Raw genomic sequence first — 11,198 nt, forward strand, 5'->3', positions numbered from 1 at the left:
TCGGGGTGTTTCCCTATATTGATATGAAATTCTTTTTGATCTAAGAAAATATCTATTTCATAATTGATTGTTCTTATACAATTAAAAACTTATGATTCGGTTGAACTGAGACAATTCAAGAATCGATTAATAATGCGGTTAGAAAAGTTTTCAGAAAAACTCATTCACTTTAAATCCTGATTTCTATTTGAAACTATTAGAAATTCATCTAAACAATAAGAAAAACATGATTGAACTTATTGAAAACATAGAAGAACTAATACATCAAAAGAAATCTAATTGAACAATCAAATATGTCGTAGATAAAATCCTAGAAAGAATCACAAGTTTAGGTTGCCATTAGAGAAACATAACTCCTAGCCCTAGCAAAGAGTTTAGGCTACCATTAGAGAAAGAAAAATACAAGGTTTACTCTCCAAAATTCGTTCTGCCCAGCCTCCCTCAAAACCCTAATTTCTAAGTGTCCAAAGAAAATAAAACATTTACTATTTTAATTTCCGTCCAGGTTTATAGCGGTAACTTGTGAGTTCATTTCGGCCGTCAAAAATTGAGAATTTCGAAAAACTCAAAATTGGAAAGTTGTAGATATTTAAGTCACGGTTCCAACCCATCTGGCCTTGTGTCAATTGGATTTTTGTGGAGGGAGATACGCCCAAAATACTGATCAGTGCTCAAATAAGATTTTTCCTTTTCAGATTCTGCTTCTTTGATTTCTTTCCTTATTTGAAGCTTCCAATCATGGTAGACGATCCAAGCACTCCAGCTGCACCTCCTTAGACATTTAAGCATGGTCCTCTAGCTCCACTTTAATTCTAGTTTGGCCTCCATTCTCTCACAAATTCCTGTAAACTCATTTTTCTCACATAATTTCATGAAAGTAGAAAATTACACACAATGAATAACATTTTATTCAAGAAATTATGTAAAGATAAATAATAGGGACTAATGCAAATCATGGCTTAATTATACAAATTACGCATAATAATAAGGAGATAACGCCCATATAAATATATAACAAGTATACATTTTAAGGCGTTATCACTCCCTTTGGGTGAGAAGAACTCGACCCCATCGAGTGGAAATCTGAAGAGCTTTAATAGTACTCCAGCAAGTCAGATCTAGTCGCTGTAGCTCATTTCGAGTAATCCATGTGCAATCAGAATCTAGTTGCCCTCACCACCGAACTAGGAAATGTTGAACTCCTCCATCCATGGTAGAAACAATCGGCTCATCTAAAATAGCATCAATAGATTCTTTATGTGCATAGGGCAGATTTAAGGGTAAAGGGGTAAGAATAGGGGCATCAATAGGATTAAGTAAAGGCTCATAAAAAAAGGGTATCAGGAATAGCTGTGGGGCTTTTATAAGCAACTAGATCCTTAATATTAAAGGAGGAGCTAATACCATAATCATGAGGAAGGTCAATGACATATGCATTTGGGCTCATTCGTTTCAATACCTTGAATGGACCGACACTATGAGCCTACAATTTCTTAATGTTCCCAGAGGGAAACCGTTCAGGTTGAATCCGAATCATGACATAATCCCCTACCTAAAACTTTGCATGACGCCGATGAGTGTCAATATGAATTTTATATTGAGAATTATATACTTGAATTTTTTTGTGAATCTCATTATGCAAATCATGAATATGTCATGCAAATACCTTAGCAGATTCAAAAACCCTAACATATAGGACCATGGGCAAAAGATCTAAGGGCTTCCTAGGTGTATATCCATGCACAACCTTAAAAGGACTAGCGCTTATATTGATAGAGCTATTATATGCAAGTTGGGCTATAGGAAGAATTGAATCCCAATTCCGATTGGCTTCACTCACTAGACATCGAAGGAGGCTGCCTAGACTATGATTAACCACCTTAGTTTGACCATAAGTTTGAGGATGAAATGCTATGGAAAATTTCAATTTGGTGCCTACTAAATGCCACAAGGTCTTCCAAAAATTAACTCATGAAGCGAACATCCCTATCAGACACTATGGTTTTGGGAAGACCATAAAGTTTGACAATCTCATCAAAGTAGAGCTTTGCAATCTTAGAAGCATCAGAGGTCTTAGAACATGGTAGGAAATGAGCCGTCTTAGAGAAGTGATCAACAACTACTAGAATAGAATCATGCTTCCTAAAGGTGCGGGGCAAACCTAACACAAAGTCCATACTCACATCCAGCCATGGGTGATCTGGCACAGGTAGAGGCGTGTATAGGCTAGTGTTTTGCTTGCGATATTTGGCTAGTTGACATGTATGACACTAACCAACTATCTTGGCAACACCCCTCTTAAGACCAGGCCAATAGAATTGACGTTCCACTTCCTCAATTGTTTTGTCTCGGCCAAAATGACCTACAAGGCCTCCTGCATGTATCTCTTAAACTAGGAAATCTCTCACTGAAAACTGAGGGATACATAACTTGTTGGCTTTGAACAAGTAACCATCTTGAAGGGTATAATCATCTAGGATTGGCCGTGGGACATTACTTAGGCTAGTGTAGAGCTCCCCAAAATCTGGGCATGACTCATAGTCATCCTTGAGTCATTCAAACCCAGTGACCTTAACACTCATAACGGATAGCAAAGACACCCTTCGACTTAGTGCATCAATAGCCTTATTCTCAACTCCTGCCCTATGTTTCACCACAAAGTAGTAGCTTTGCAGAAATTCAACCCAACTACCATGCCTAAAATTCAGCTTCTTTTGGGAATGGAGATAGCGCAGAGCTTCATGATCAGAGTAGATAACAAATTCTCGAGACAACAGATAATGGCGCCAATGCCAAAGAGCTCAAATAATGGTATAAAACTCTTTGTCATATGTGGAGTATTTTTGCTTAGTATCATTCAATTTCTCACTAAAATAAGCAATTGGGTGGCGTTCTTGACTTAGTACTCCCCCTATACCAATACCCGAGACATCACATTCCACTTTAAAAGGCTTCGTAAAATCACGGAGACGCATGACAGGTGCCTCAATCATCTTTTGTTTTACCTCATTGAAAGCCTTAGCAACAACTTTAGTCTAAACAAACTCCCCTTGTTTCATGTAGTCAGTGATGGGGGACATAATGGTACTAAACCCCTTGATGAATCAGTGATAAAACGAAGCGAGCCCATGAAAGTTTCGAATTTCATGGATATTTTTAGGCTCAGGCCAATCCACAATCGCTTGAACCTTTTGGAGGTCGGCAGAAACTCCCTCAGAGGATACTATGAAACCTAGGAAGATGACTTTATCGATGAAGAAAGAGCACTTCTTGAGATTGCCATATAAACTCTCCTTCCTAAGGGTAGTAACTTGAGTTGGGTGGTCTAAGTGTTTCTCCCTAGACTTACTATAAATGAGGATGTCATCAAAGTACACAACCAAGAATTTTCCCATAAAAGGCTTGAGCACTTGAGTCATCACTCTCATAAAGGTACTAGGAGCATTGGACAATCAAAAAGGCATGACCATCCACTCATATAAACTATCTTTCGTCTTGAAGGCAGTTTTCCACTCATCACCAGAACGAATCTTAATTTGATGATAGCCACTTTTCAAGTCTATCTTGGAGAAGATCGTTGCCCCAGCCATCATATCCAACATGTCATCCAACTAAGGGATAGGAAAACGATATTTCACAGTGATCTTGTTGATGGCATGACTATCAACACACATCCTCCAAGTTCCATCTTTCTTTGGAGTTAAGAGTGCAGGGATTGCACAAGGACACATGCTTCCACGAACAAAACCCTTCCTAAGTAGTTCTTCTACTTGCCTTTGCAACTCGGCATGCTCTGCAGGGCTCATCCTATAGTGAGGCAAGTTAGGTAGGGTTGCTCTGGGCACAAAATCTATGGTGTGTTGTATGTCATGCATGGGCGGTAAATGATCGGGAAGTTCCTCAGGGAAAACATCCTTAAATTCCTAGAGCATTGACTTCACTTCTTCAGGTTGCTTCTCACGGGTCTCTCCATGAAGTTCCCTAGCAACTAAGACAAACACAATAGATTCTTGAACTGCTACCCTTTCAAATGCCTTTGGGCTTAGATGTTCAAGCCTTTCGCCTTTGGTGCTTCTGTCTTCTTGCTCATGTCGATTGGATTGGATTTCAAAGGATTGAGCACAATCTTCTTACCTTCAAACATAAATGAGCAAGAAGGTGTGCACATGGGCAATTCATCCAGTTCTTTTCTTTTCTTTTTCATTTTTTTTTTTTGTGCTATCTTAGGCACGTTGCCTTTTCCTTCTTTCCTTCTTTTTTCTTCTCCCTTTTCCTTTCCTAGATGTTACCTTTTTTATTCTTTTTTTGATTTCCTAGGCTGTGGGTGTGATAGTTGTTTTGTTTTTTTTCTTTTTCTTTTTCTTTTTTTAACTAAACGTGATTTTTTTTGTTGGGACATCATTTTTTCTAGGACATCATTTTTATTTGTTAATAAATTGGGTGATTGTTTTTTTTTTTTTTTTGGTTGTTTGTTACTTTTTTGTTTTAATTGGTTATCATTTTTTAACAAGGTTGTATGAGTAAATTTATACAAACTCATTTTTTCCATCCCTCTACTTTTCCACTCCCAACCAAACAAAAAGGAGAGAGAAACTAAAATTTTTTCTATCCTCCCACTTTTCCATCCTCCCACCATTTTTTATCCTCCCACTTTTCCACCCCTCCAACCAAACAAACCCTTAATTTCGTTCAATTCAATTCTTTAAAACAAAAGTCAATTTGGATATTATTTGCTCTTATTTTATATCAAAAAACAGGTCAAAACCTATTCTACAAACATCAATTTCCAGTTTTTTTTTTCTTTGTTTGTTTCTTGGGAAAGTGTGGTTTAAAAATTTTCAGACTTCAAAACCTTTGAAGGTGGAATCATTGCGGTGGTACCTGTACACCTGACCACCTTTGTAGGCCCCACATAGTACATGATCCTTGTTGTTTTTCAGTGTGGACGTCGATAAGTTGAATCAAGTGATGTAGCTATTATCCTATTTCTCTATTATTGGTTGCGGACCCAACCCAAATGTTCAGTCTATGGTTGGGTATCAGGTCGGGTCTCTCTCTTTTTTTTTTTTCTTTTTTTTTCTTTTTTTTTTCTTGTTTTGAGTTTCATTTGAATTAGATCGTTGCCAAATAGGGAGTTTGGTTTTGAATTGATGATTCTTCTGTACTATTATTTAAAGAAATTTTTCTATTTGGGATCCTCAATTTAGATACCCAAAATCATAGGGTTAGATATGTAAAATTAGTAATTTAAAAACTCCTAATTTTTAGCTAAATTAAAAAAGAAAAATTTTTTTCCTCTCACCTCTACATTTTTCATTTTTTTCTCTCATGTTAGTTGTCAAGTACTAATACAACTTTTTCTTTTTGAAAAAAAAAATAAAACAGCCTTCTTTTTCCACAAACGTGCTAAACTGTTTTTTTCCTAACACCACATTTCTCTCTCACATTAGTAGTCAAGTACTAATACAACTTTTTCTTAAAATAAAACTACCATAAGTAAAACATGTAAATCCAAAAAATAAAAAAATAACTATAACTATTTGGAGTCCAACTTAGGCAAATGAACAGTGCACTGTTCATGTGAACAGTAACCGAAATATATGTATATGTGTATATATATATATATATATATATTTTATTGTTTTTAGTTTCAGTTTTCAGCAAAATAAGCGTTATCCAAACGCACACTTAACTGAATACAAAAATGAGCTAATTTTTAAAATTTTCTGCAATGCTTATTTTTTAACTATATATATTAGTTGAAAGCTCATGCATTATACGAATTTGTTTTGTTCATAAACATATAAAATATATAATTTTATGAAGAAAAAAATAATTATTACATAATTTATATGAATTATCCGATATATGTATACACACTCCACATTGAAGAAGTTGATAAAAACAAAAAGTCTAATGCGAGTTTAATTTGTGGATGTGTGAAGCTGAATTCTAAATCTAAAAAATAAGTGTTAAGATTTTTATCAACTTAGAAATTATAGGAGAAGAAAATAAGAACAAAAAAGAATTTATATCTTTTCTTTAAAAATCTGAAAAAATAGAATTTGGATTGTAATCAAATTGAGAGTTGAGACTTTTATCAACTTAGAAATTATAGACGAAAAAGATAAGAACAAAATAATAATAATAATAATATCTTTAAAAATATATAAAAATTTATGCAATTTGGTGAAGCCACTTGGCGCAACTACGATTTCTAAGCCCAACTTTTATTATATAGTAAGTATACTAGTTGCTAACCAATGCGATGCACGAAATAGTTAAACAAAAATTTTAAATTTTAAATTTGCCTAAAGTTATGATCACTTTAAAAAATAAGTTACAATTTAAGAGGGAAAAAAAAATACTAATACCAATAATGTTAGGCATGCCATGTCTATTATCGATGGCATCCTTTCTTTAATGAAAATTAAAGTCTTAATCATTTTTTTAATCTAATATAATCCCTCCCATTGCTTAATTTTTTTTTTATAAATCTTGGGTTTTTTTTTTTTTTTTTTTTTTTTCATATAAAATGCAACCAAAAAACTCAAAAATAAGAAAATAAAAACTATAGAAGTTTTTATATAGAAAGCAATAATTATTTACTCTCAGAAATGACATTGACACTCAGAAAGAGTCATTAATCTAGAGCAATAGGTTTTGGGAATTTTTTTTTTTTGAGAATGGGAAAAGCTAATTTAGTGTTATAGGCAATAGTTATAATATTTTAACACGTAAAAAAACAGCAACAAAAAGGTGTATCAGATAAATAAATTGACTTCATTAGAGAATAAAGACAAATAAATACACTGGAAAGAATAGATTTCAGAATATATGAATGTAAAAAGAAGAAGAAGGATGTACCAGTTGAAAGGCCATAGAGTTTTAATTGAGATAGAAGATGACCAATCTAAGAAGCACGTGGAATGCTCCTAATAATAGAAAAAATATAAGAGAAAAATAGGTTACCTCAAAAGAGCAATGCATGACTATAGCAATTGAAAGTTGTCAAGACAATTTCATATATTGCAAAACATGAACCCAAAATTTAGATGTTAAAATTTCTAAAAAGCCAAAAGAAAGAGTAAAGAATTAGTGCCTAGAAATTATTGAAAAAAATATGACTACATAATAGAAACAAAAATATAATATTGCAAAAATTGAATAAAAAAATTAAGTTGTTAAACTTCTTAAAGGCTTAAAAATTGGAAGAATCAGCAAAAAAACATATGACTACATAATAGAAAATTATATAAGAGAAAGATAGATTACCTCAAAAGAATAATCCATGATTATAGCAACTAAAATTTGTCAAGATAATTTCATATATTACAAAATATGAGTACAAAATTTAGATGTTAAAACTTCTACAAAGCCAAAAGAAAGAGTAAAGAATTTAGATGCGTTGTTGGGTGCAAAACAATTATTTGCACCATTGATGCCCTTATTAAGATGCTTGGTAACCGTAGAAACCAAATATCAATCAAATGATTTCTTTTGCCACACCATACAAAAAAGTAAAAGCTAAGAAAAACACCATAAGAAAGTGCAAAAATAATGCAATCTTATATTCAAGCACGGTAGATATGAACTTTATTGGTTATTCCATACCATCTTGACAAATCCGTAGAACGTTTTGTTTCATATTACAATGCATTGATAGCTATTTTCATATCGTTTGTGCAATGCCCCGGAAAGCTACAAAAAAAAAAAAATATATATATATATATATATATGACTACATAATAGAAAAAATTGACAATTCTTAATAACAAAAACACAATAAAATTATAATTAAAAAACCCTAATAGTGATCTAGTGACCGGAGAATTAGAGAAGGAGGGAAGGAAAAGTAAAAAAATAAAAAATAAAAACAAATGAGAGATGAGGTGTGCCAAGAGTGTAAACTTCAGCACCCAACTTATAGCGTGGTTTTTCATCAACACTTTCATGTAAGAAAATTGCAACAACAACAATGTTGTATGTGTTCTTTGGACAATCGAACTAGAATCCATATTTTCTACTGCCTAACTTAGGAGAGGCTGTAGATAGTGGCAGTGATAGATCAAAGTTGTTGCCTTAGAGGATTAAACAAAATCAAGAATCTATCATCATAACTTTTTGAAAGGCAAAGCAAACAATTGCAACAATCCTCTAGGTAACATGTCACTTGTACGGCACCGAGACCCCAAAGCCCATACCGGCATTAAGCCCAAGCCCATACAGGTCCTGGGCCCAAGCCCTTACAAGTTTTGGATGCAGGCCCAGCGGAAAGGTCCAGTTACCCTACGCCCTTCTTGACACTGCCTTAACGTGAAAACAAGTTTTGGGGTCTGAGTTCCAACAGACGATCGGTTTAACTTTCCCGGGCAAGCGAATTGGCCGTGTCCGGGAAAGTCATGATATGCACGGGAAAGTCATGATATGCACGGGAAACTGAGTTGCCGAACATAATCCATCAAGCAGGAACCAAGTTCCAAGGTCATAAATGCTGCACCGCCCTCTCACCTAAACATCCATTTTAACCAGATAATATTGGACCTTTAGTAGCATTAACGGTGGCTGTAATCATAATCTCCCCACTAACCTTGGCTATAAATAGAAGAAATTGGGGAGAAGAAGGGGTTCAGAAAAATTGAGAGAAAACCATCAAGTGAGAAAGAATAAACTGAGTGTTGCTTTGAGTCTCTCTGCCGAGAACGACCCAAAGTAGGAAATCCTCAAACCCACTACAAATAAATTGTGAGCCCAAGTAATTTAAGGCCCAAAGTCCCGTACTTGGTTCTTACAATTGGCGCCCACCGTGGGGCTCTCCTACGAAGCTGTGGTTCGATTGAGACTCAAACAAGGGAGATGTCTGAAGAGCGTTCAGGAGGGCGTGCTCCGAGCAGTTCTATAGGATCTTCTTGGGGATCGACGTGGAGGGAGAGAAGGCAGAAACGGCGGGAGGATAGGGATCATCCAAGAGGAGAGGAAAGGTCCGGATTGGGAGAAGGATTGGCCCAGACACACCGGACGATTTCAGGCGTCTCAGCGCATCGGCAATATGATGATAGAGACCGAGAGCTGGAGCGGTTACGCAGGTTGGTAATGGATTTGGAGCTGGAAGCAAGGGATCGGCGCCACGAAAGGAACCGCAACCCCCAACAAAGGAGAAATCGGGGCGAGGAGGGCTCCAGCCGATCTGGTACACAACAATACCGAGACCGATCACGATCTCAAGAGTCACATCGGCACTCCCGGGAGGCACGTCATCAACGGGACCGTTCCCGATCGCATGGATATGATGACCGAGGATCAGAGTCGCCGGAGGAGCGGCAGCACCACAATGCCGCGATGGACGCCATAAGCAGAGCCTTGCGGATGGCAGCCCGGTCTCCATTCTCCGATGAGATTGAACGGGCCCCCATGCCGAGCCGATTCACGCGACCGCCATTCAATTCCTATGAGGGGAGGACAGACCCCGTGGAGCATGTCAGTCATTACATCCACATGATGTCTTTGCATGCGCACAATGATGCACTGATATGTAAAGTGTTCCCCTCTAGCCTCGGTTCAACGGCCCTGAGATGGTTCAATGGGTTACGGAAAGGCTCCATACACAGCTTTGTCAAGCTGATACAAGAATTCGGCAGTAGATTTGTGACATGTAGCCGAGTGCAACAGCCGGTTGACGCGCTACTTTCCATGAAGATGAGGGTTGGGGAAACCCTTCGGAGTTATGCCAGCCGATACTGGGAACTCTACAACGAGATTGGTGAAGGGAATGAGAAAATTGCGGCAAGCACCTTCAGGATGGGGAAAGCCTGGAGGACGACCGGTTGCAGAGCAGGGGGAAAGCCCCATTAATTGGGAGATCTCGGCAAGGCATTTTGCCGACAAAACCAAAGAGAGACTTCAGAATGCAAGAACCAGAGGTGCAAATCGAAGGGGTAAATGTGGCATTTAAGGAGCCCGTGCACAAAATCTTGGAGCGGATCAAGAACGAGCCATTTTTCAGATGACCAAACAAAATGGGGGGCGACCCATCTCGGAGGAACTAAAACCTGTACTGCACCTACCACAGAGACAAGGGACACACCACCGAGCAGTGTCGGGTACTAAAGGATCACCTCGAGCAGCTGGTAAAGGCAGGGTACCTGAAAGACTTCATTGCAGACTCCGCTCACCAAGAAGCCGGACTGGGCGTCCAACAGAAAAGGAACCCCCTCCCGCCCCTCTGATCCATCAGCCTGCAGGGCGTCTGAATCCTGTCAGCAGCCCTTGGCCGTTCGCACAGTGGGGGCTTGACATTCTCGGACCGTTCCCCCAAGCAACGGGGAACCGCCGTTTTGTATTGGTGGCAGTAGATTACTTCACGAAGTGGGCGGAAGCCAAGGCCCTGGCCAATATCCAGGATACTGACGTGAAAAAGTTCGTATGGAAAAACATTATTACAAGGTTTGGGGTGCCAGATGCGCTAGTAACGGACAACGGGCTACAATTCGACAGCAAAGCCTTTCGGACCTTCTGCAGCGAACTCGGCATCAGGAACAAATATTCAACCCCGGTTTACCCACAAAGCAACGGTCAAGCTGAGGCAGTAAACAAGACTATTTTGAATGGGCTCAAGAGGAGGTTGGACGGGGCGAAAGGAAGATGGGCAGATGAACTACCCAGTGTATTGTGGGCTTACCGCACGACCCCCAGGAGATCCACGGGGGAAACCCCATTTTCTCTGACGTACGGAGCGGAAGCGGTGATACCGACCGAGGTGAGCTTATGCAGTGCAAGGGTCGCCGGGTTTGATCCCGTCCAGAACGCCGACCTGATGATGAAGCGTTTGGATTGGTTAGAAGAATGCAGAGAGGCCGCGTCCATACGGCTTGCCGAGTATCAGCAGAAACTGGCTCAAAGATACAACCGAAATGTAAAGGGGAGGGAATTCAGCGCCGAGGAGCTAGTACTAAGGAAGGTTGTGGGAAACATGCGAGATATAGCTGCAGGGAAGCTTGCTCAAACCTGGGAGGGACCATACAGAGTTACAGCCATTGCGGGTGCAGGGGCCTACTACTTGGAAGACCTCGAAGAGAGGCCGCTTCCCCGGCCATGGAACGCCAACAACTTAAAGAAATTCTACGCATAATTACCCGTGTAAGCCACAACTTGTATTTCGTTAAAATCAAGATTATGATGAACTTATTTGTATATGCCGT

Source organism: Quercus robur, chromosome 9 (assembly GCF_932294415.1).
Source record: "Quercus robur chromosome 9, dhQueRobu3.1, whole genome shotgun sequence".
Lineage (NCBI taxonomy): Eukaryota > Viridiplantae > Streptophyta > Magnoliopsida > Fagales > Fagaceae > Quercus > Quercus robur.